We start from the raw sequence: 26,499 nt of genomic DNA on the forward strand, positions 1-26,499 counted from the left end.
AGGCTGGATTTGAACCCACCAGCTCTGGCGTATGTGGCTGGTGCCTTAGCCACTTGAGCTATAGGCACTGAGCCTGGTTACTGTAGTCTTGTAGTATAATTTGAAGTTAGGTAATGTGATGTATCCAGATTTGTTCTTTTTGCTTAGGATTGCTTTCGCTATTCATGGTTCCAAATGAAGCTTAGGATTATTTTTTCTAGGTCTGTGAAGTAAGACATTGGTATTTTGGTGAGAATGGCTTTGAATCTATAAATCATTTTGGGAAGTATGGGCATTTTAACAGTTAATTCTACCAGTTAGTGACAGGAGATGTTTTTCCATTTGTCTGTGTCATCTGTGATTTCTTTCCTCAGTGTTTTATAATGCTGCTTGATTAAGTATGTTTCTGTTTTATTTTCTTTATAGCTGTAGTGAATGGAATTGAGTCTTTAATTTGACTCTCAGCTTGACTGTTATTAGTATATAGAAATGCTACTGATTTGTGTAGATTGATTTTGTAATCTGAGACCTTGCTCAATTTATGAATTCTGGGAGTCATTTGGAAGGGTTTTCTAAGCATAAGATCATATCATTAGCAAACAGGGATAGTTTGACCTCATTTCATGATTTGGGTGCCCTTTATTTCCTTCTCTTGCTTGATTGCTCTGGCAAGGACTTCTAGGACTACGTAGGCACCCTTCTCTTGTTTCAGTTCTTAGGGGGGGATGCATTCAACTTTCCCCCATTAGGTATGATGTTGGCTGGGGGTTTGTCAGATGTGGCTTTTATAATTTTTTCTAAACCTAGTTTATTGAGGGTATTTTATCATGAAAGCATACTGGATTTTATCAAATACTTTTTCTTCATCTATTGAGATGATGATATTGTCTTTGTTTTCGTTTTTGTTAATGTGGTTAATCATGTTTGTAGATTTATGTATATTGAACCACCCTTGCATGCCTGGGACAAAACACACTTTACTGTGGTGACTTATCATTTTGATGTGTTGTTGAATTCTATTTGTTAGTATTTTGTTGAGGATTTTTGAATGTATGTTTGTAAGGAATATTGGTCTGCAGTTTTATCTGTGTGTTTAAGGGATATTGGTCTTAAGTTTTATTTTTTGTTTGTTTCTTTTTCTATCTTTGGTGCTAAGGTTATACTGGCTTAATAGAATGAGCTGGGGGATTCCCTCTTTCTTGATGTTATGGAATAATTTCTGTGGGATAGGTACAGTTCTTCTTTGTAGGTCCAGTAGAATTTGGCTATGAATCCACCTGATCCAAGGGTTTTTTGTTGTTGTTACTGGGAGATTTTTTATTATTACTTCAGTATTGCTACTCATTATTGGTTTGGTCAGGATTTCGATTTCTTCCTAATTTAAGCTAGGCAGGTTGTGTGTTTTCAGGAATTTATCTGTTTCTTCTATATTTCCTAATTCGTTTGCACAGAGGTTTTTCTTTTTTTAACATACAAAACATGTGTTTATGCTATTAATAAGGGTTCCAGTGAATAGTAGTCATAGCTGTGTACATTGATGCAATCATGGGGTTCGATTTGCTGGTTTCATATACAATTTGAAATGTTTACATCAAACTGGTTAACATAGCCTTCACAGCATTTTCTTAGTTATTGTGTTAAGTCATTTATATTCTACACCTGGCAAATTTCACATGTACCCTTGTAAGATGCACCGTAGGTTTTGGTTGTATTCATGGATGATATTTTGTATTTCTTCAATATCATTGGTCATGTCTCTTCCTTTACTTCAGATTGAGCTTATGTGAGTCTTTTCTCTTCTACCTCTTGTTCTATTGATTTTTTTTTTCTTTTCTTTTTTTTTTTTTTTTTATAGAGACAGAGTCTCACTTTATGGCCCTCGGTAGAGTGCCGTGGCCTCACACAGCTCACAGCAACCTCCAACTCCTGGGCTTAAGCTATTCTCTTGCCTCAGCCTCCCGAGCAGCTGGGACTACAGGCGCCCGCCACAACGCCCGGCTATTTTTTGGTTGCAGTTTGGCCGGGGCTGGGTTTGAACCCGCCACCCTCGGTATATGGGGCCGGCGCCTTACTGACTGAGCCACAGGCGCCGCCCTTTTTTTTTTCTTTTCAAAGAGCCGAGTTTTTCTGGATTTTGTTATTTCTTTTCTTCTGCTGGCTTTGGGTCCAGTTTGTTCTTGTTTTTCTAGTTCCTTGAGATGTGACATGAAGTTGTTAATTTGTGGTCTTTCTGTCTTGTTGATGGATGCATCTCAGGCTAGGAATTTTCCCCTTAGGACTGACTTTTCTCTGTCCCATAGATTTTGAAAGCTTGTGTCCCCTTTGCCATTCATTTCAAGGAATCTTTTAATTTTCATTTTAATTTCATCACTGACCCAAGAATCAGTCAGCAGGAGGTTATTTAATTTTCATGACTTTGTGTAAAATTGAGTATTTCTCTTAGAATTGATTTCGGTGTTATTTCACTGTGTCTGAGAAGATACGGTACGATTTCAATTGTTTTGAATTTGCTGACACTTGTTTTATGGCCTAAGTTATGATCAGTTTTGGAAAATGCCCCATGTGCTGATGAGAAGAATGTATATTTGGGGTAGAATGGTCTGTAAATGTCTGTTAGGTCCATTGGTTCTTGAGTCTCATTTAAGTCCATTGTTTCTTTACTCATTTTCTGCTTCGATGATCTGTCCAGTTCTGTCAGTGGGGAGTTAAAGTTACTGGGAATTAAAACTTAACTGTTTGTTTATTTATTTATTTCTTGCTTAGATCTTGCAGAATTTGCTTTATTAATATGGGAGCCCCTGTGTTAGGTACATATATATATTTAGGGTTGTTATGTCTTTGTGTTGAATTTCTCTCTTTCCTATTATATTGTGGTCATTTTTGTCTTCTTCTTCTTTTTTTTTTTTTTAAAAACATTGTGGATTTAAAGTCTATTTTGTCTGATAGAAAAATGGCTACACGTGCTGACTCTAGGTTTCCATTTGCAGGGAATGTTTTTTTTTCCATCCTTTTACCTTGAGTCCTTGTGTGTCCTTTGGGTCAGATGTGTTTCCCGTAGACAGTAGATAGTTAGGTTGTGTTGAGCCAATCTGTCTTTTGAGTGGGGCATTCAATTGAGAGTTAGTGCCAATATGTGGGATGCTGTCTGTTCATCATGTTGGATGATACCTTATTGTTTTGCTTTCCCTCTTGTGTCATTGTTCTATAAGAGCTACGAGCTCCATCTTGGCTTTTCTTACACTGGTTGGTATCTATGAGGTTCCATGTATAATACAGTTTTGAGCCTTTCCGGTAGGGTGGATCTAGTAGTGACAGATTCCCTTAGTGTTTGCTTGTCTTGGAACATCTTTAGTTCTAGATCATTTATGAAACTTAATTTTGTACAGTACAGAATTCTTGGCTGGCAGTTGTTCTGTCTAAGAAGAGTAAAAATGGGGCCCCAATCCCTTCTGCCTTATAAGGTCTCCACTGAAAAGTCTGCTGTTAGCTTGATGGGTTTTTCTTTGTAGGTTAGTTTTTGCTTTCATCCTGTAGCTTGGAGAATTTTCTCCTTCATGTTGACTTTGACCAGGCTGATGACTAAGTGTCTTGGGAATGTACTGGTTGCTGTGAATCTTCCCACATTAATGAACATCTTGTATCTGGATAGCCGAATGTCTGGGGAAGTTCTCAATGATTTTCTTAAATATGTTTTTCATGATTTTTGCTTTTTCTTCTTCTCCCTCTAGGATACCTTTAATTCATATATTGACTCATTTCACATAGCCTCACATTTTTCCAAGTAATTGTTCATTCTTTACTCTTCTTTCTGTGTCTTGACTGACTGGGTTAGTTCAAAACCTTTGTCTTCAAGGTCTGAGACTCTTTCTTCCACTTGGCCTCGCCTGCCGTTGAAGCTTTCTGCTGTATTTTATTATCCCCTAAATGCCTTTCATTTCTTTAAATCCTGTCACATCCTGTCCTGTGTTGTCTGTCTCTTTAGTGAGTTTTTCCTATTTTTAATTCATATCTTGAAGTTTTTGTGGTGGGGGGTAATGTTTTATTTTGATTTTCCACTTTCTCTTCAATTCCAGTTATCCTGTTTTCCATCCATATTCTGAATCCCATTTCTGACATTTTGACAATTCCTTTTGATTGGAGTCCATTGCTATGGTCTCTATTATGGTCCTTGGGGGAATGTTGGGGCTAACTTGTTTTTTCATGTTGTCAGAGTTCTTTTTCTGGTTTCTTCAGGTTTGTGATACACCTGTTCTCCTTTGTTGAGAACTCTCTTACTTAGTAAGAAGGAGGAGGAATCCCTAGATAACCCTGTTGTGTCCTGCCTGGGAGGACGAACCTGGCATGAGTGGGCTGCATGCATTAAGAGCCTGTGATGCAGCTGTTCTCCTGTGTTGTCTGTTTCTCTGTGGTTGTCACAGTCCAAGCCAGTGCTGGGGGATATTCATTTGGATTGATGGCTTGGTTCTTAGGCCACTGTTTAGAACTTGGATGGGAGATGTATAAGTCCCTCTCCACAGAGACCATTGGCGGGACCTTGGCTGGCACCTGGGTGGGTCATGGGACCTTGGTGGGAACCTGGACATGTTGCAGCCTGCAGCAGGGCATGCCAGTGTCTTTGTGGGACATGGGACCCTGGTGAGCACCTGGATAAGTCAGGGGTCTTGGCTGGTGTGTAGGTGGGTTGTGGGGACTACAGCCAGAGGTGGACTGGCTTCTCAGGTAGCTGAGCCACTCATAGCTGCCAGGGCTCATGTGATGCATAGCTCTCTGCTGGGGAGTTACAGTGGCTGAAGCTCTCCCTTTGCCCAGGTCTGACTGTGCCAGCCACCATGGTGCTATTCAGATGGCAGTGACATTATTGAGATGGCAAGATGGTGGCAGCAGATGCTGAGGGCCAGTGAGTGCCTGCTCTGTTTGGATATGCGGAGGGTGGCCAAGGGTGTGAGTTGGGGTGGCTCATGGCATCCAGTTACAGCATGTGTGAGAGTGCCTGCCCACCCCACCCTTTCTCTGACCTGGCAAGAGTAATGGGGAGCCAGCTCCTGTGGAGCTGACTCCTCTGCAGACCAGGTTCCCTGGGACTGAGAGTGCAGTTTGGTGTCTGTTGCCACAACCTGAGAACAAAATCTGGCAGGACCCCCTGTGCTTGTTCTCTGGTGCAATGCGGCTGCAGTCTCCAAGCAGCATCTTGATCCAGTCCAGGCCTGCTGGGGCAGGAGTGTTCCCTCACCAAAGGTCAGATTTCAGTGTCCACTGAGGGAGTAAACAGTCCTGGGGAATCTAACCCTCCTCCACGTGTGGATGCTTCTCCTAGGTACCTCCCAATCTTCCCAGCTCTTTCCCTGGCTTTGAGCATCTCTGGTCACTTCTCTGATGGTTCCTGGTGCTCTCTCCGAGAATGTCCATATGCAGGTGAACTTCTACCCACACCTTGATCCTCTCCTTGAAAGCAGCAAGAGCATCTAGTCTCCCATCCAACCCCTCCTCCTGGGACCTGTTCTTGATGCCCCTCACTGTCCTACAGCTCTGTACCCTTCTAGTCACCAGCTCTTGGAATCCTCCCCACTACCACTCAGCTGTAGATTCCACCCTGCCTTCTTCTTCTCCTGGACAGCCTTATTGGAGGCTTGGTCTCTTCTTGTACCCAGCTCTCCTGCAAGCTAGGAAGTTTTCTGAACAAAGATCTAGTCTGCTCTCTCCTTGGCCCAAACCCTTTCACATGTCCCTCCTGGAGCAGGTGGCGAGTGCAGGCACAGACCCCAGGTCTCTACTGCGGGTCTTTCTAGTTTCATTCCTCGAATGTTCTCTTCCCCTGGAGTCCTGAGATCTGGGGACTCTTTCTGGCCCCTTGTAGAGTGTCTGCATGGCTTAATTAGCAGCAGAACTATGCAGTAATTACCTTGTCAGCTTCGTCAGGGTTATTAAAAATAAAAGCTGGATGCTTTAAAATATATGGAGTTTTTTTTTTCCCCCGATCATGAAAGTATTGGGTGTTCATTACAGAAAATGGATGCTTTAAAATTCTCATTCTCCACCCTCTTCTCACCCAAGCCCTGTGCAGAAGCCAGTGACAATGGGCAGCTTTGTCTCTGGAACCTTCCCAGGAGCTGGCATCCCTGCTTGGTGTTAGAATAACTGACACCACAATGTCAGGGTTGAGTCCATCCTGCCCCCTGTTCCCCGTGGTCACAGAAGGCTATGTCCTCTACTGCCACCTCACTCGTCACTCTAGGGAGTGATCTTATTTGTTTATTTGACAAAATTGCTATGGTCTGTCCAATACAGTAGACATTAGCTACATGTGGCAATTTGAATCTAAATTAAATATAATTAAATTATAATTCCATTAGTCACACTAGCCACATTTCAAGTGCTCAATAGCCATGTGGAGCTGAGGCTGTCATAATGACTAGTGCAGATCTGGAACATTCCATCCTCTGGTCCACTTTGCTGGACGGCACTGCTCGGACTAGAAGTTCCCTGTGGGTAGCGTTTTGTCTTGTCACCTGCGCTGGCACAGCTCCAGCACCCCGTAGTTCCCCATGGAATGTTTGTTGATGGGATAGATATGCCAGAGAGTGATGACGTGATCTTGGAGCTCTCCTGCAGAAGGGGCCGTGACAGCCTAAGTAGAGGGTGTTTCTTATTCACACGGGACTGTCCTATTTCAGTTCAAAGCTCTCTTGTTGACAGCCTGTTTGCCCCCAGCAGGTGGGCCTCCTTGGCCAAGAGCACACTGAGCTGCAAAAAGTTTTCTTGCCTGGAGTTGAGTGAATGATTCAAGTCCTGGCTCAGCCATGTACAAGCTGTGTGACCCTGGGCAAGTCAGTTCACTTCTCTGGACCTCAATTTCCTTTCTGGAGAATAGTGATGGTTATTATCTTTACTTCCAGGGTGGGTGAAGGTAACTGAGCTGTCAGCTACAACAAGGAGTAAATTCTGAGACACAGGTAGCCATAGGCAGACACCTCCTCAGACATCCTCCAGTCCCTTTGAGATGATTCCATCTGTTGTTACAAAGTCCTGGAAGCAGTGACCCCTGTGATAAGTAAAGTGGATAGGTGTAAGGGGAGTAACCTGCAGGGACACTCCCACCAGCCGCACCTCTCCCAGGGGCCGTGTCTGGCCAGTCAGCCTCTGAGCTTCGTTTTTCCATCTGTGAAGTATGGGTGAGATCTGCCCTGATCTGGTGGGGAGCAAGCAGGGGGTCATGGGACCACAGCCATCAGTGACTCAGGATGGTGCTGAGTACTGGGTCCATTCTCAGTAAATGGTGATGAGGAGGAAGATTCTGGTCTACAGGATGATAAAGGCCACCTGCTGTGTGGACCAGCACCTGCTCTTGTCCATTACCACCCTGGGGCTGGGGCCAGGCGTCCACCAGCCCTGTGTCCCTTTCAAGGCCTGAGTCTTCCCAGACATGGGTACTGCCCCCAGCTTCCTTCCTTCCTTTCTACTCTGTGGCATGGCTGGAGCCCTTCTTAACCTCCTCTGAGTTATTCCCTCCATCCCTGTAATGATGGGAGAGAACATTAGTTGGCTTGAAATGGTATTTGAATATTGTTTCACTTGGGTGAGATTGTTCCCTTTCAAGTCTATCTTTTAGGGATGGTGTTCCTTTAGGGAGCACCCATGTTGGATGGCACAGACAAACCATTTTAATTCCTGGCCTGTGGAATGGTCTAAGCAGCTGTGCCTGACATGAAGGTGTGGAGAGTGGGGTGTCCTGGGCCCCTCCCCATTGCTTCAACCAGAGTAGCAGCTAGGGGTGGACGTGAAATTTCAGAGGGATAGAGTTTGAATGTAAACAGCAGAGAATGTGAGATCTCTTATTATTGAATTGGAGAGCTGGATTCTATTCTAAGTGCCATAAAACCATTTAACACAGGGCCCCAACTGCTGTGTCTGTGGGGCCAGGACCCTCTCTCAAGGGCGGGTTGGGGTGTAAGTCTGCGTGCATGGAGCCGCTCACTGCCCCTCGAGAACATGGGCTCGAGCTGGCTCCATCATCCTATTTTAAGAAGTAGTCTGGAAATACAGATTTTTTACATGAGATGTGATTTTTATATATTGGCAAGCTTGCCAGTCAGGGATTGGGTGGACTTTGGAAAACCTGAACAATACTGGCTTAAATAAGAGAAAGTTTCTTCTGCCGCGTGAAGTTCAGGCCACCAATGGCTGCGTGATGGAAGGGTGAACGGCCTTGTGATTTTTTTGCTGAGTCCTGTTTACAGTGTGGTTGCTTCGCCTCCAGTAACAAGGACACTTTCTAGACAGGAAGAAGGGGATAATGAAAGGAGGGGAGTGTGTACATGCTGAATCATGATGTCACCTTCCTGGGAGCCTTGCCTGGTGACATCCACTTACACCTCCTTGGCCAGAAGGACATCGAACACCACTTCCAGCTTCCAGGGAGGCAGGGAGATGGAGGTTTTGTTTTAGGGTGCATTGCTAATGACAGACTGTAGTCTCTGCCATGTCAACTTAAAAAAACCCAGCACCATGTGACCAAAACAAAACACCCCTGGCAGCGGCAGGAGGCTTGCAGGCTGCTCTCAGGAGCCTCAGGTGGAAAGAATCTCATGGGAAAGCTGAGCAGCTTTACATTTCATAACATTACTTAGAAACTAAAAGTAGGACCAAGATGTATGATCCAAACCTGAACATTGTGTCTATTCAGATTTTGTTTAATATTATAATATTTATCTGGAGACAAGGCAGACAAGGTCACTGTCAGTCATAGAACAGAAGTTCTAGAAAGCAACCGATGACTAGAGTGAAAATGCACTTATTGTCAACTCTTGTTACGCAAGGGGCCATCATATTTCTTCTTATTTAATCTTCTTCTAATCCCTTAAGCTAGGGTCAGAGATCCAGGGACGTTGGGCATCTAGCCTGCGGCCCCACACGTGCACACACAAACATATATATACTTATAAAAAGGGGGGCTTGAAGAGAGCAGGAAGCTCCCCACCTGCCCTGCCCATCCGCTCGGCCCTGCCCACCTTCTGTCCCCCTTAGTCTGTAACTTACTAAGAAGCAGACCTCAATCCAAAGTGGGTACACGTTTTGTCCCCAGTTGTGATTCAACTGATCTATCCCACAAATACACAATCCCTGTAGTCACATAAACACACAGAGGCAATGGACGTACTCTTTCATTTCCCAGATCATTTAACCAGAATGGCCACTGGACCAAGATTTATTTATTGAAAGTCAGGCAAGGTGATGGTGGAGATTCAGCTGTCTGTAGAATTGTGGAAGGTCTCATCTTTAATAGGCTGGGGCTCGTGTTCCTTGTGTTTGCTAAAGCAAGTCATGTGGGTGGGAGGCTTGGCAGTGCACCTTATCTAATGGTGCAACATCTGTAGAATTTGACATTGATTAGTTGGCAGCCACTAAATGAATCTGCCTAGAACAAAGAAGATGGGAGCTGCAGCTATACGTACGGTCTGATAAATGTATTTTCTGTGCGTTATTATGCAATTGTTTAAATAGAACCTGTGTTCCAAGTCACCATTGGTCTCGGTATTCTTACTAATGACTTGTATTGTCATTACTGTTATGTCTTGGCTCTATTATTTCTTAAAAGTTTGTATCCGTGTTCAGAAAAATTGCTGCCTTATAATCACTAGCTCTGCGATTTAAATAAAGTTGGGAAGAGATGCCAAAAAACGATCTTTCTGCTTCTCTTTGGCAGGAAAGCACTGTCTCAGGCAACGTCACTTTCGGGATGGCTGTGTTTCTTGTGCCGCATGAGTTAAGTTGTTACTGACCTTGGCACATTAGTTGGCAGGGTCTTTGGTGTAAAGCTCCCACATTGGCTTCCCCAGTGTCAGGACTGTTGGCACCTGCTTTGCTGAGGTCTGCCTAGCTCCCACCCCATCTCCTTTATTCTCCTATATTCTATGTGCAGCCAAGGATACAGACTCTCCCTAGAGAGGGGGTGTATACAGTGTTCTTTTCCATCCAGCTTGTTTATATAAAAAAGAACATGTTCTTAAAATATTAATAAAGTCGAGGTGATAATACATTGAAATATGGGAAGAAATCATGTGTTTGGAAGATCCAAGCATGGCAAAAATCTCGGAGGTAGTAAAATGTCAGTGAAATGGGGAAATACTGTTGTAAATTGTCGTCTCGGGCCTGCGGCCCTTTGGTGATTGTCTGTCACTCTGTGGAGGTGTTAAGCACTGCTGTGCACACAGAGCATGATGTGGGCGTGATGTAAAGAGAAGCTGCACACCCTGGAAGCTCCCTGCCTGGCTCGGGGCCTGCTATTTGGGACAGGATATCTATGTAACAAGTGCCAGACCTCTCAAACCAATCTCTTCTGTCTTGAATCCAGTTCATTCTCTATAAGGTGTCATAGGCTTCTGCAAAAGCAACCTCATTCCTCAGGTGTCTGCAGGTTGCCAGAGTCGATGGTCTAGGCTGGGCTCAGCTGGGTGGTTCTTCTGGCCCTGAGGTCTAGCCCAGTGGCGTTTGCCTTGTGGCAATGGTGGGAATGTGTGGGGTCTTGTGGGTTCCAAGCTGGGACTCTTCACCTCTGCTGATTCCATCAGAGTTGGCACATGAGCCAACTTCAGGTCACAGGGAGGGAGATAAACTGATCCTTTTGGTAAGAGGAGCAAAAAAGTCACATGTAGATACAGGAGGGATAGAGAATTGGGGCCGATGGTCAATCCACATATCAAGCTTATTTCTCCTGATAGTCTGTGGGCAATTAAGAGTCAGATTCATCTTGGAATATTATGCACCTCTAATATGGGGATGTCTTGACATTGGGAGTCTAACAGACAAGGTCCTGAAGGGTGTGAGTAGGTGTGTTAGAGTCCAGAGTCAGACTGCCTGCATTTACCTGACAATCCACCGTGTTTGCTGTGTGACTTTGGCTGATCTACCCGACATCTCTGAGCCTTGGGTTTGCTGTGTGATGAGGACAGTCATGATCATTTGATGAGATTATTTCTTCCATGATCCTGGTACCTGGAATGCCACAAGATCCCAATGCCTGTGAGTGAGCTTTAGCCTCCTCTGTAATTGTGGAGAAGCTTCCACGCAGCCTTCCTGCACATCTTGGTAGGTGAGGGCTGAAGCTCTGATCAAGAGCAGTTTGGGTACCCTCATCTCCCACTGGCCTTGAGATGCTGAAGAAAAGTTCCTCCTGACCTGAGAGTCAACCCCACTGGGCAAAACTGAGCATCACCCCAGAACTCCTCACCCTCTACCCCACACAGCCCTGGGGCTGATTCTCAAGGCCCCTGGCAGGCAACAGGAGCTGTACTCTCAGGACACTGCACCCCGTTGTGCTAGCAGAGGAGCTGGGCTGAGGGAGCAGAAAGCCTGGCTGGTATAGCAGACTCAGGGCCAAAGGCTGAGTATCCAGCCGGCTGGGACTTGAGACCATGACTGCGCCAGGCTGACCATGAGCCTCCGGGCTCCTCATGCGGGGCTGTGGGCTCAAGGAGGATCTCATGTGTGGACGCAGAGTGGACAGGACGTGGAGGATCTCCTGTGTGGACGCAGAGTGGACAGGACGTGGAGGATCTCCTGTGTGGACGCAGAGTGGACAGGACGTGGAGGATCTCCTGTGTGGACGCAGAGTGGACAGGACGTGGAGGATCTCCTGTGTGGACGCAGAGTGGACAGGACGTGGAGGATCTCCTGTGTGGACGCAGAGTGGACAGGACGTGTACTTTCTGTTCTGGTTTGTTCTTTCCCTCAATACTCACGAGTCGCTGGTTCTGTTTTATTATAACATAACAAAAGATTTAGAAAAAATTTACATTTTTTTTTTAAATGGGAAAGGTGAGTGATGGGTATCTTGAATAACATGTGATCCGGAACAGGTAAAGCGTGTAAGCCTGGGCCTCACACACCTGGGAAGGTGCACGTGGCTCATTGTCTCCCGGGAATTCTCACACAACTTGTTATTTCCCAAAGACCATTATTTCAAACAGCATTGACATTTTATCACGATTATTTTCCTCTCATTTTTTTCCAACTCTTTCTCACTTTCTGGAGAATATATTTGATCCTTTAGGGATTTGTGCTGCTCACAGTTCCATTCTCAGCTCTAGGACAGAGTTGAGGTCATGGCAGGTCCTCAGCAAACATTGCTGGAATCTTGAGTAAATGGTGGTGACAACCAGCAGCCCTTTCTTATACCATGAAGGGGAGGGCAAATAAAACCAACAACAACCCCTGATGACTTCAGGCTAAATGGTCTCACCCTGTTGGAAATTCCTGGGGTGAACGAGCAGGTGGAGTGGGCAGGAGCTCCATGCAACTTGTCAGTGATAGGCAGTGCTAAAAATAAGCCTACAAATTTGTTAATAATTGGTTTCCATGTGGTCTTAAAAAATTAACTAATGACAATTTATTTCAAGGGGATATTAGCATGGGGCAGCTGTTCTCTGATAGGAAATAGAGATTCCAATCGTATCGCTATAATTTTTTTTCCTACCTTCTTTTTCTGACATTCAGGTTGAGGTGCTGGTTGCATCTTACCTGGTGAACTCTTTGGTCAGGGGGATGTGGACGTCGTTCCCTTTGGCACCCAGGGGCTCAGCTGACATTTCATGGGGATGACAGTGAAATTCCCAAAGCTGGGAACCTGGATGGGCACAAGAGGTAGGTAGGAGGGTGATGATGCCATGGGGCTCCTGGCAGGAGCCGCCCCTCCCTCTGTCCCTCCATGCTTCCTTCTTCTTCCTCCTCCCTCCCTTCCTGACTTCATGCTGGGCACAATGCTGGGAAGGGGCAGCACAAGGGCAAACCCACTGCCCCATCCTTATGGAGCAGGTAGGCTTGTGGGTGACAGATTCACATCGGCCTGCAGGCATATGCCCCAGCTGGCTGTGGCAAGGGCTGCCCTAGAGTCCTGAGGGCTTGTAGGGGGTGTGATGGGCCTGGGGAGCTGGCGCACGGGCCCAGGGAGGCCCCTGGAGTTAGAGCCAAAAGCTGGGCTAGGTCAGCCCGCCCAGGAAGGAAGAGAGAGGTGTACTTGGCAGAGAGACTGGCAGGGGCACAGGCCAAGCAGTGCGAGGGACAGGGAAGGGCCTGCCTGCACCCAGGGAAGCTCTAAGTCAGTGATTCTCAACCTTCCTAATGCCACGGCCCTTTAATACAGTTCCTGTGGATCGCGACCCACAGATGGAGAACTGCTGCCCTAAGTGGTCTGTGTATGTGTGTGCACCTGTGTGTGAGAGGGAGAGAGACTAGGACAGTAGGATTGGGAACATTTCTAAATCATCATCCTGGCTGTCCCCTCCACACCAGGCTGGTAAAAGGGTTCCAAAGAAACAGCAGAGAGTCAGAGACCAGGAGAGAGGAATTGGCAGGGGTGTGGGCTGAGGGTTTGCAGGGTTCACTCAGAAGAGAGGATCAGAGAAGGGGTGTGGTCTCAATGACAGCTTGGGAGGGCAGGAACGGTGGTCTGGAACCAGCAAAGAGTGTGTGCCGCGGGGCCACTCAAGTGGCATCTGGGCATCCCAGCGTGCAGGGGCCTTGCAGGTTGTGGGAGATGGGGACGTCTCATTCAGAGCATGAGCCGAGAACCTGGACCTGCTTGGAGAAAGTCGGAGCAGTCTGTGACATTTGGAAGGAATGCAGGGGTGCCGGAGGGTGGACTGTGGGGTGCCTGAGGGTGGGCTGTGTTTTCTTTTTTAAATGCGAGCGGCTGGAAGATGGGAGTGGATGTGGAGCCCACGACAAAGCTTCTTGTCCTGGAATGAAGGCGCTGGGCAGTGGCAGCTGATGCTTACTGAGCACTTGCCCTCCCCTCCCGCTGTGGGGGGGATGTGGGAGGATTATCACATAAAGACTGTCACGACCCCTGCCCTGTATGACCCCCTGCCCAAGTGTGGAAGGACTAGCAGCTGTGAGGTGTTTTTTCCATGACTGGGATATGTCAGATGGCGCAGACTAAAAGCATGAGCAGCACTGTGGGCCCGCCCTGATCAGGCACCCAAGCTCTCCTGGAGACTGTCCCTGGTGGTGCCGACTCTGACTGCTGCACTGGGCATGTGCTCTTCCTTCTTAGCCAGTGTTTGCAGGATGCTATCTCGTGGCTGCAAACTTCTGCCTCACCTTGCTTCTGCATGTGCTTACGAGTCTTGTTCTTACCTGGCATGTTAGTGGAGGTTCCCTCTTACTTTTACTAGCGGGCCCCACTGCAAGGAGACGCTTCCCACTGCCCTATCTGGGCATCTGTCTGCTGCCATCAGTGTGGACCCTGCGGATCCTCCCCACGTCCGGTTTAGGGCTTAGTGCCATTAGTGTCTTGTTGCTCGCGTCCATCCCACATGTGGCCATCAGGAGCTCCTTCTTTTTGGCTTCTGTGCTGTGGGGCTTGTCCCTGTCATTCCTGAGCACTTCCATGATTTCTGGCAGCACAGGGTAGCTCCAGGCTCACGGGGCCTGGGCTCTGGTGAGGGCCTGGGGTACCTGGGCTCAGAGTGTGACAAGCTGTGTTCCCAGGGTGCCTTCCATGCCTACTTCCCCATCCCTGCAGAGCCCTGAGCTGGAGTCTGTAGGAGAAAGACCAGGGTACACACATGAGATCTTGGTGTGCCTGGGTTTTCCAGGGGGCATGGGGTGGAGGTGGGGCTCAGCCAGATGGAAGGAACTTGATCTGGTGCCCAGGACTAGGTGGGGCCAGTCCTGGACAGTCCATGTCACCTGTGTGCCTCTTAAGGACCATCCTCAGCATTAGGTCTGGGAACATGGTTTTGGCACATGCCCTGTGCCCGTTCCTCCTTCTCTTCTGGGGTTCAGGCATCCTCCAGCCTGTGATGAGACAGCCCTTCCTGTCCTTCCTGCCCTCCTGGATGGGCCAGAAGCCTCTTCCACAGTGGCCTTGCCCAGGTAGGCCCTGGCCAGGAGTGGTGGTGTAGCCTTTCCATCTGCCTCGGTGTCCTGGTGTGTAGGGGCTGAGGCTGAGCCTAAGATGCTGGCCCCTGGGGAGATCTGGGGGCACCGTGAGCTGCCTCCATCATTAGCGTTAGCGAGAGTGTGCTTTGGCAGAGTCAAGTGGTGCTGGTTCGTCTTTCCTTCCCACCGTCCTCCTCCCCCTTCCTCCCTTCCCCTTCTTTCCCCCCCTCCCTTCTTCCTAAAAAGAAGAGGCGTCTCAGTGTCTTGGAGAGAAGGAAGGCACAGCCTCTGAGACTCACAAGCTGATCTTTTAAGGTTGGCTTTGCCATCTGTCTTTTCGACGATAACCTTCATTATAGCTTTTTCTGCTTATTTTTGTCAAAAGTCATTGGAAGAATGAGTCATGTGTGTATGCCTGTGTGTTTGTGTGTGTGTTGATATAACTTCTTATCTTTTCTAAAGGGACCCAGGCTCGGCCTCCTGCAGAGAGAGGGAGCAGTGTGCCCAGCTGCTCAGAGCCCACGGTCAGGCCAGAGCCTCTAGAGGGCACCTGGCTGGCCGTGGCCATTCCCTTCATCCTCAGCCTCAGTTTTCCCATCTATAAACTGGGTTCGGTTTCTGCCTCCAGGTGGATGTGAGGCCCACATGAGCCATGTGACCTTTGCAGGACCCAGACATCACAGGAACGCCACTGTCATCACCTACACGCAGAAACTCTATGCATGTCATAGGGGGAGGAGGCACCATCCCCTGGCATAGCTGCTGTCTCTGCTACATGCTGGGTGGGGAGTCTCAGGACAGGGTCACCCTGGCCTGGCTGCTATCTGCTAGGGAGGCACAGCCAGCTATTTCACCTCACGGAGAGGAAAGCAGGGGTCGGAGCTGCTTCCAGCTGAGCAGGACATTGGCCCCTCCACAACCCAGGAGCGTCTTCAGCCTGGGCTGACTGTTCCTGGCACCTGCTGGGAGACCCACATCCCTGGGGACGCCATCAACTGCCACCTCTACCGTCCATGCTTGTCCCGCTGGAGGAGAACCGTGGGGCTGATATGTAATCCCTTGGTTAGTGTTTTGAGGAAGCCTTCCATGGAGATTCTAATTTTACAGCAGCTTTCACAAAAAAAAAAAAAAAAAAAAAAATCTTCAGCAAACATTGAGAGCCATGATTACGTATTACGTGTAGCCTTCACAATACTCTCCACCCCTTGAAATATGGGTAGGGGGGGGAATAGCAATGATTTTTGTGGGACACAGGGGGCATCATTTTTTGTCATCTTCTTCTTCTTTTTTTAATAAACAGGTTTTTTAAAGCTGGGAGAGTAGAACGTGCATGTGTTGAGAATTCCATGGTGGCAGGAGGCTGGTGTGCAACAGGGAAGCCGCTGAGCACAAGCCAGGCCTGGGCTTGGGTCTGTCTCTCTGCCGTGGACCTGGGCTTCCTCATCTATGAAATGAGAATGATAATAGTTCTGCGCCGTGTGGCTGTTGTGAGGGTTGGTTGACAGAATCCCTGTGGCATGTGTGTGACCAATGAGCTCAACTGTCTTCACCATTGGTGAGACCAGGTCTCAGCCTGTGCTCCTGCCTCTGTCCCACAGACAGCTCCTCTGGGCTTCTCGAACACACTTTCAGAACTTCCCTGTGTGTTCACACAGTGCAGGGAGGGCAGAAGAGTGTCTTTGTCTTTGTCCTAAGGGAATGGGAGCTGCTGAAGTCTGTAGGGCAGAAGATGCCCCCTGGACCTGGGGCTGGTGGCCTGTGACAGTGACCAGGGAGAGAGGAGATGGACCAGCAGGTGGAGGGCGGGGGCTGTGCACAGTGTGGGGCAGAGTGTGGGGTTGAGGGGGACCCCCAGGTGTGAGGTGTGTGCCCTGGATAGGGGAGAGAGAGCCAGGTTTGGGGGAAAGGGAAGGGGAGGGCTTCAGTCTTAAGAGACCCAGAACGGCGGTGCTCAGGGGGAAGGGTTCAGAAGCTTGAGGAGAAGCAGGCACCACCAGCTGCACATGGGTTCCTCATGCTTCCCGTCCTGCTTAGACTTGCAGGACTGTAGGAGTAGCTTCCAGTCTCCAGCCTCTTCCTTGCCTAGTTCCATGTTGGAGACCCTGCCCATTCAGCTGTCCATCTGTCCATCTATTTGTCCATCCACCCATTGTGCAGGCAGGGAGCTGGCTACCATGGGGAGGAGACCGAGCCCTGGCCAGTCCACATGGGAACTGGTATGAGGGGCAAAGCTTGGACTCCAGGAGGGGCGGCCAGAGCCAGGGGTCTGTGTTAGACGATGTGGCTTCAGGTCCTGACTATACGACTCAGAGGGGTTACCTGCCCTCCTCCTCCTGTAAGAAGGGGACAATGACTCTGACTCTGGACTAGTCGTTTCCAGAGGTTGCTGTGGCCATCCCCTCTGGCCCCACCTGCTCTTTCAGCCCCTGCTTCCGTTCGTGGGTGGAGGCTGTCTCCTGCCGGCCATATCACCTTGTGATTTGCTTTGGCCAATGAAATGTAGCAAAGGTGACACAGGATGGCTTCTGCGCCGAGAAAGAAAGAGCTCTGCAAGCACGTACCGTGGCCTGGCCGCCTGCTGGGGAGCACTGAGCTACCCAGTGCAGGGGCCGCCTCTGGGGAGCACCAAGCTACCCAGTGCAGGGGCCGCCTGCTGGGGAGCACCGAGCTGCCCAGTGCAGGGGCCGCCAGGCATCCAGCCCCCCGCTACGGGGAATTGGAGCCCTGCCCAGGTTTCCTGCCCACAGCCTGTGAATAGCATAATCACTGCTTTAGGGCACCAGAGTATGGGCGGTGTGTCCCATGACCTATGGTAACTGATACAGGTGCTAACCAGGACATGTGAACAAATTCACTGTAACAAAAATGCCACATGTGTCTTCCACTGTGTCCCCTCAACATGCCTTTCAAGGCAAGTACTGTGACTTTTCTATCCACCCCAGGAAAGGGGGCATCAGTGTCCAGATGCCGGTGGCTCAGTCCTCATGTCCCTCCCCTGCCGACATGGGTGCTCCTGCCCTGTGGTCACTCCTGCTATTTCTCCCTCTTGTGCCTCCTGTGCCATTAACTGTCTGTTAACTGACCCCCCCACCCCTGCCACTGGGGAAGCCTGGGATCATGAGCAGGGAGTGGCCAGGGCAGTGTTGGTGGTGGTCAGGGAGTGGTTCGAGCTGACTCTTGGTGCTTGCACGGGAGTTTGGACATCTGCATCCACAGGGTGTCTTTCAGGCTGAGGACAGTGTGTGTCAACCCTATACATAGCGCCCAGCCCACTGGTGACCCGCTTCACCCCTGTGCTGCCTGTCGGCACCTCTGCCCTCATGGGTGACCCTCTGTGGCAGGCGTTTCATGCCAGCACACATGAGCCTCCCTGAAAGGGCTTGCCAAGCTCAGTGGGGCGGGCCCCAGACTCGGCACCTGGCCATTAAGCCTGGGAACAGGCCGTCTGAGGACCGCCTCAGTTAGAGGACCCCTGCTCTGGGCACTGGAGCGTCTCTCCCTCCCAGGCTGCTCCTCTAGCCTGCAGGGAACACCCCCAGTGGCCGGTGTGCAGGCAGGTCCCTAAAGCTGCCTGCTCTGCCCTGTGGTCTCAGGCACCTCAGCTCTGTCCCCTGGCTCCGCCCAAGAGAGAAACCCATCCCAGGTGGGGGAGCTGACCTGTGAGAACCTCTCACTCAGCCTAGGGGAAAGAAGACAGTAACTCCAAAGAAAAAGCTTTTAATTTCAGAATAGTTTTAGTTTTGCAGAAAGATCATGCAAGTGGTACAGTTCTTCCTCACGTACCTGTGTGTGCTACACACTGACATCTTACGTTATTGTGAGCATTTGTCACCCAACGAGCCTCTACTGAAACTCTGTACTCACTGAAGTCTGCACTCCACTCTAGTTTCTCCCTTGTGTCCCCATCCAATTCAGGGCTCCCTGTGGCGTTGCGATATAACATTGCTTTCTCTGGAGGAGCCTAGCATTTTTGAGGAGCACCCGGAGGGGATTCTGTCAAGAGGCCTGTGATTGTGACCTTCTTTTTAACCTCCCTGGGGAGTAGGAGCCTGAGTTTCAGGACAAATGAGTCTCATTTGTTTTCTTTGTAAATTCTGCCTAGAGCCGGGGTCTGCCCTGCACGCTCTCTGGACTCCCAGGCCCCCACTGAGGGCTGCATAGTCTGGAGGCAGGATCCCCTCTCAACCCACTGTGGGAAACATCCGTGGGAGCTGGGGGGGCTTGGTGGGAGCTGGGGTGGCCTAGTGGAGGACAGCCACTCCCCAGCAGTGGCTCAGCTCGTGTGCTCTGCCGTCTGATGTGATCCCTTTGAGTCGCTTGAGAAATGGGAAGATCCCACTTAATTCTGTGCTGGAATATATTTAGAAATCTATTTGTGGCCCTCGCCCAAAGCTGATGTTAAAATTAAGAGAAGTCATTTGTAGGATTTTATAGCTGTGAGGGAGCTGCGTGCCGGCGTCTCCCTGGCCGCCTGTGGCTGCTCTAATCCTGAACTTGTTCCACTCCCACTGCCCACCGGAGCCAAATTCCTCCCTGTCTGCCCAATATCAGACGGGCATGGCCCCTACCTGGATGCCTGTAGACTCCCTCTGGGGGCACCATCCCTGTCTGGCAGGGTTACAGACAGTAGTAGTCTCTGTCGGGAGCTGCTGGGCGGGGGCTGATGTTTAACTGATGTTTCTTTGTGTCACTCTGCTGGTTCTGGGTCTGCAGTAAATTTGGAGGGTGCACCCTTCCCTTATACCTGCAGGCTCACACCTCATCATTTGTGGTGATGGACATTCGGGTCTCTGTCCTGTGGGACATCTTAGTGCTTGTGCCTTTCTGGGGAGAACCCAGCCCACCTGGGGCACCAGGGCTGGGCCAGACCTTAGAAAGCATTGGGCCCAGGAGGTAGGAGCCAGGAACACAAGTTGCCATCCACTGTGGGGAGTTTATAAAGCGAATTGATCTGAGATTTCCCTCTGGAATTCATGATCACCGGCCATTCTGCAGATGTTTGCTAGATGTCCAGCCTGTGGCTGTTTTTAGAACATACAATATGGCCATGGTGGGAAATAGCGAAGACTGTGATGGCTTAGCCTTCATGGAGTGAGTAGTCTAGTGGGACAGGGGAGGCAGGGTAGACACAGATGTGCGATATGACTCTGCACAGGTACAGGTGTCCTAAGCAGTGACCAGGTTAGAGGAAGGAAGGGGAAGGGAGCAGAGTCTGCTACCTACATTGGTAGTCAGAGAGGGCATCTGTGCAGAGACCAGGCACAGTTAGGGGTCAGTCAGGTGACAACCTTGGAGAAGAACATTTCAGGCAATGGGGATAGAATGTGCAAAGGCCCTGGGGCATCGGGAGATGGCCAGGTTTAGGATCCTGTGGGGGTTGTGAGGGGAGGCTGCTGAGGCCCAAGGGAAAGCTGCAGTGCCTGCCTCACACCTGCCTGGGCTATCTGTGCCTTGGTCTTCAGCTGGGACTCCAGCTTGAGCATGGCAAGCCATGCGCACCGTGCTGGAGCCACTGGTGACAGTTTCAGGGATGCTAAGGCTAGCAGTGGTGGGAAGTATTTACACCATGAAAATTGGCAAATGTACAGGTAGGCTGCCCTCTACCACCTAAGGTTTTCCAGAAAGTCCTGCAGCCTCACCTTCTACCATAGGGGACCTTCTGCCCTATGGTAGGAGTACAGCCAGGGCGTCAGGGGAGTTGAGGCCTGAGGGACTGTCCCTAGCTGATGGGATGGGAGTAAGTGTCCCAGCACTCGTCCTTCAGGTGGGTGATTCTTTTGCAGAATGAAGGCCCTGCTGCCCCTGTGATGGCCTTGAACATGTACTTGTTTGCGTGTGTGTTTGCGTGTGTGTCTGTGTGTCTTTCTCCCATCCTCCCATCCCTAGCCCCCACTCTCTCCTCCTGAGAGCATCCTCCAAACAAACCGGCCACCCCTAAGCAGCTCTGCCTCAGGAGAAATCTATCAGGATGCGGCAGAGCCAGATGTGGGCCCGTCTTGAAGGTAGAGCCCTGGGTTTGCTGAGGGATCAGATGTCTGGCATGAGAGGAAGGCATCCAGGGAGACTCCGAGGGCTTTGGTCTGAGCAGCTGGAGGAATGACGTGACCCTGGGTGGCAACGGAGGAGCCGTGGGGATGAGCAGGTTGGAGTCTGGGCAGGTCAGTGCCCTGCTCAGCCTGGCCAGGTCCTACCAAATCCTGACATGGAAACGATATATAGAGCGGGGCTAAGTGGGGGTGGGTATAGGAACCGGGATGGAGAATGAAGACTGGGCCAGGGTCTCCACCTGCTGTGTGACTCCACTGTGCCCTCCTGTTTAAGAAGCCCCCATCTAGCTTTGTCAATTTTTATATTGTCTATTATCTATCCCCCACCCTTTGCCTATCACCTGCCAATCTGTCATTTATTCATCAATTCATCTAACATCTGTATCTGTCAACTTTCTATCATTATCTATCAATCCATATGTCACCCATTTGTCTACCATCCATCTAATAATCCATCTGTCCATCTGTCTGTGCTGTGCTAATTTCCTTCCTCCCTTCCCTAGAATCCCTGCCCAGTCGGAGTCTTGCCCCTCCTTGAATGCCCCCAGTGACAGGGAAGCCATCTAGGTCTTCAGGCTTCAACTTAGAAGCTTCAAGCTCAAGTGAGCACTTCAGGGCACTGCCATCCAGGGACTGTGTTCCCCTCCCATGTCCCCCTCCTGGTTTATTTATATTCCTCACTTGCCAGGGGTACGGTGCTCCGGGGTCCCCCAGCTGTGCAGGTCCCAGCAGGGGCACGCTATTGTGTGGGGAGAGACTGAGCCAGCCGCAGTGGTGGGGACTCCCCCACCTCGGCCGCAGCTTCCCTTTACTCGGCTCCGCAGGCAAAGGCAGCTTTGTACTCCTCGAAGACAAGGCTGGCCATTGAGGCAGGCCAGGGACACTGCGGGAACAAGCGATGGCTAGAAACCGAAACTGGCGTTTCTCAGAGAGCAGGCGGGTCCTGAGGCCCAGTGTGAATGGAGCCCTTGGCGGTGAGCGGGGACACGTGCACGGCCCGCCTCCGGCTCCCGGGAGAAAGGCCAGTCCTGTTCTCTCCCTGGGTTCTGTGTGACAAAATTAACAAAAACACAAAGAAACACGAAGTGGGTGAGAGGATGGGCTCGTTTTCTCTCGGCTCCTGGGAGGGCTGAAGACCTGCCTGTGGGTGAATGTGTTCTGGAAGATTCCCCACAACTCGTATTCAGATGGGCCGAAAGCAGGCTAGATTTTCTGGAAATGGGACAACACATTAATGGAACTGGGCTAAGGATGGGGGGACATCTAAGCCGAGAAGGAAGTGATGGAGGTAGTGTTTCGCTTTTTACAATTTTTTACATTTTCTAAACTTTTTATTTTGAAATAATTTTAGACTCACATAGAAGTTGCAAAAATAGTAGAGCATTCCTGAAATGTCCCTCAATAACAGTGTCTATCGTTCCACGGTAGACTGACCAACACCCATAGGTGGACATTGATGCCATACTGTTAACTAAAGCCAAGGCCTCAGTGGATCTCAACAGGTTCATGGGCACTATTGTTGCTGTGTGGTGGACAGGAGCATGAAATTCTATCACAGGTACAGATTTAGCACGATCAGGTAAGACTTTACTTTTCAATAAAGGGACTGGCCCTTGCAGCTCCTGAGCTGTGCTGGTTATGTGTGAGGGATGCTGGTACCGTGGCATGTAAGGGCCACGTTGCTCGTTTTTTCTACAGAACTCCAGGGGCCATGGCCACCTCCTCAGCCTCTGTCCCCCCCACCCCAATTCCCACTGGGGTCCAGATCCTGCCCCTCTCTAAGGGAAGCAGGTGTGCAGGCAGAGACCCGAGCTGTGGCGGGAGCGGAGGAGATGGCCAGGGCTTTGTCCTAGCCTCCTTGTCGCAGGTAGCCGGACAAGGAGAGCAGAGTGGGCACAGGTCACTAATTGTTAAGTTTTGGTCAGATACAGTTGTTTAAAAACAAAGACAGCAATGAAGAAGAAACAAAGTGTCCCACTCATATGGATATTGTTTCCTGAAAGCGACAGAACTTCAGGCTCAAAGCATCAGAAAGCCCGCACACCCCAGCAGAGGACGGGCTTTCCAAGTTTGCAGAGCCAGCCTTGGGAATGCCTTACCGTGCCATCCGTGCAAGCTGGTGTGTGCTGGGCATCCTCGTTTATTAAAAGACTTGGGAAATGTCACCACCACTGGCAGCTGAACAGGCTGAGGTGGGGTTGGGGCTGTATGAACGGGGGTTCTGTTCAGTCCTTAGAGCTGCTTCTGTGGTCCCAGAAGCCCTGTGCAGTATAGCATGGAGCTCCTGCCCCTGTCCTTTCCTAGGAGGGCAGTGGCCGGGCTGAGCAAGGACTGATCTGGAGCACTCACTGCCGCACTGTCCTTCCTCTGCCACATCCAGGGTACAGAGGACGTGGACATCACCTCATCTGGGCCCTGGCCTGGCAGCCTCTCTTCCAATGGGCCCCGTGTGCCCTCAGGGACCACGATGAGCCGAGTGGTGCTGATCCGCCTTCACCACTGACCCAGCTTCTGAAGCTCTCACACCTGTTGCGTGTTGGGGCCGAGTGCCAATGCTGAGGGTGTCCTGGGTGCCGCTGTTCTTCCTTACGCAGCCCCTGACTGTGGTTGTCAGGAAGCACACCTGCTCCCGTCTGCATGGTGCAGAGTGACAGCTCACTCCACCCTCTCCCTCTGCTCAGGGTGACCGGTTCTTGGATGAGTGTGTGACGTAGGCCAGGCCAATGAGCATCTATCCCAGGACTTCAATGGGAGCTTTTGGAGAGAGATGTTTTCTGCCCACTGAGGGGTCACAGAAGTGGTAGGATGTGTGAACCTGGGTGGTGGCTGTTTCCCTGGCCTGGTGGGGCCTGTGGGAGACAGCTCCAGCCTGAAAGAAAGCTGAGCAAAGAGGTAATGAAGTTTGATTTCCCAGGGCTAATGTTTGGGCCCCCAGATTCAGCATGGGTGAAGCTGGTATGTGCTGGGCATCAATGTGTTTCCTTTATGCCTGAGGTGCTTGGAAGTGGGGTCTTATCACTTTCTCATTATTACAGGGGCACAGAGGAAGGGAATGGCCTTGCCCAGATCATAGGGCTAATCAAAGTGTCAGGGCTGGACCCAAATGCTCAGCTAACTCCCCCACATTGCCCTTCACTCCTGCTTCCAAGCGCAAACCTGGTTCTGGGGACACCCAGATGACCCATCGTCCCCGCCTGTCCTTGTAGTACTCACCCAACTGCCCGTTTCCAGAGATTTTCCAAAGTGGAACTGCACTGAGCCATGCAGGAGGTGGGGAGGACATGAGAAGAGATGTGTGCCCGTGACCTCTGCTGATGGAGGGACCTCTGTGACTCCTGGTGACAGCGAGTGCTTGGGGTTAAGCTTTTCTTATAAAAGTAAGTTTTTGAAAATGGAAGCTGAGTTCCTTGGACACACTTATATAAGCCGTGGTTTGTGTGTTGTGGCTCCGTAAGTCACGGAGCAAGGTACTCTCAGGAGCTACTAATGATGTATTTAATTTTAATAATGAATCACCCGTGCCCACAATTGATCACCTCCTGTGGCCCCAGACTTGGCTCTTTGAGTTGTGTAATAAGGCTGAGTTTATGGATAACATGATTAATAATTTAGGAGGTTCTTACAAAACCAAAGACTTTGTAACAGATTAACTGATCGGTTGCTAATTCCATTTTGAATTTTCCAAAGCATATTTTCTCCCAAACTATTCAACTGCATAACATTATTGGGAAATGCCTTGTTTTTACATGATTTCTTTGCTAGGTTTAAATCATCATTCAGCTCACAGCTCTTCACGTGACGGCCTGGGAAATACCTGCCAGGAACTCGGCTCATGGAAGGGCGCGAAACACAAGGCCTTACATCAGTGCTAGTGGCCACAGGTGATGGTGCTGTCTCATTCTACGCTTACGGGGGATTACGTGCTGTGGCCACAGGGCAGCCCATGGTGTCCGGCTGACCTGAACACAAATCCCAGCCCTCCCACGTGGGTTGCTTACTTCATTTCCCTGACTGAGTTTCCTTCTGTGTGAAACAGGGTCACTCGACCTGGTTGGGTCACAGTGAGAATTAGATGAGAAAATGCATCATTTAGCATGGTACCCAGCGCAGAGGCAGGGGTGGCGGTGTTGACTGTACAGCGTGACAGTAGCAGTAACAGTCACTAGAGCCAGGGCCACAGACCATTGCCTGGAGGCCCACCTGCTGGCCATTTGTCTCTCCTGTTCACTTGGCAGCCGCAGAGTGAGCGTGTCTCTGACCTGCTGAGTTGAAACTACTTTCTGACACTTTATAGGAAAAAGTTGCTGCCCCTGCACTTCAGATGTGCTCATACGTTCTCCCCTTCTTTGGTCTCACGTCACAGGGCTCCTTACAGATAAGGGATGTCTGGAAGAACCCTTTGTAACAACTGAAATGTTCCAGATCTGTGCCCAATCTTGTAGCCACTGGCCACAGTTGGCTGTTGAACCCTTGCAATGTGGCTCATGCAACCTTGGAAAGGAATTCTTGTTTCCTGTAATTAATTTAAATGTAAATAGGCACCTGTGGCTAGGAGCGGCCACCTTAGGCAGTGCGGTGATGCAGGCACCTGCTCAGAGTACAGGACGGGCAGTGTGGTGTGGGTTCAGCATTCTGCAATCCTCTCTGGAGGCTAGCTTTGGCTGAAATAAGGGAAGAAGGCTGCTGCTTGCTGTTTATTATGTTTTTGCTTATTAAAAAATCTCTAAATATAAAAATTAAACTTTCTCAAGTAAAATATTTGCTAAATGTAGAAAAGAGTGAAGGAAAAAGTTAAGATCTTAAATCCCAAGATGTATTTACAGATGATTTGAACTGTACATTGGTATCACTTTCAAATATTTGTATGCTGGAGAAGGGACTCACATTGTCCACATGGGGCATGACCCCTGTGTCCCTCCAGGACAAGTGAACGTCCAGAGCTGTATGTCATCCGATTAATGGCTGGCTGTGGGTGCTGTGCGTGCAGTGGCCTCTCCGAGTGGGTCACAGTTAGGACCAGGGTGAGCTGCCCAGTGAGGCATGTCCTGATTTTGAGGTACTTCATGTTTTTGTGTTTGTTCCGAGGTCCTTCTAAGAGACTTTCTCAATTTATGTTCCTGCAAGGAGCTGAGAAGCTGCTGTGGCCTCTCATGTCTGCTGACACTGGGTCTTATCTGCCGTTCTTCCTTCTTGATGAGCTGATGGTGAAAAATTGCACCACTTCCAGAAGTCACTACTTGGAAATGTTTTTGCTCATTTTTTTGCTCGTTTTATTTTTTTGGCTGGGCCAGCGGTTATAAACTGGTTCCTGAATCTTTGGACCGTTTAGAAGAGTGTAGGTTGGACCTGTGGACAGCAGACTTTAATAGTAGCTTGGATTCAGTGAGGCCCAGGAGGGGCTCTGTGGGCTGATCCTCATAACCAATGCACCAGGCACTGTCGTCTCCATTTTACAGATGAGGAAACTGAGAACTCCCTGGAGTCCTTGGCAAGTGAGGTAGTGGTACTCACCAAAACTGTCATTTGATTGTCCTTTAGATTCTTAGTAGTTGAACATCTGTCATATGGGCCAAGCTATAGCCTTATGAAGTGTCCA

At 49.6% G+C, this 26,499-nt stretch overlaps 1 protein-coding gene across 4 annotated transcripts in view; it reads left to right on the forward strand.

Moving 5' to 3' along the window:
• The window catches only part of PHACTR3 (phosphatase and actin regulator 3), a 222,029-nt gene that overhangs the window by 31,975 nt on the left and 163,555 nt on the right, over positions 1-26,499 (forward strand). The window contains exon 1 of one of the 4 annotated variants that reach the window (XM_053574692.1): positions 24,258-24,280. The exons of 2 other annotated variants lie outside the window; for them this stretch is intronic. The gene's annotated coding sequence lies outside the window, so the exon portion shown is untranslated. Of the gene's footprint in view, positions 1-24,257; positions 24,281-24,761; positions 24,785-26,499 lie in introns of those variants that run through there. One more of the 4 variants, XM_053574693.1, reaches the window with a different exon arrangement.

This window comes from Nycticebus coucang, chromosome 21 (genome assembly GCF_027406575.1).
Source record: "Nycticebus coucang isolate mNycCou1 chromosome 21, mNycCou1.pri, whole genome shotgun sequence".
In the NCBI taxonomy this organism is placed as follows: Eukaryota; Metazoa; Chordata; class Mammalia; order Primates; family Lorisidae; genus Nycticebus; species Nycticebus coucang.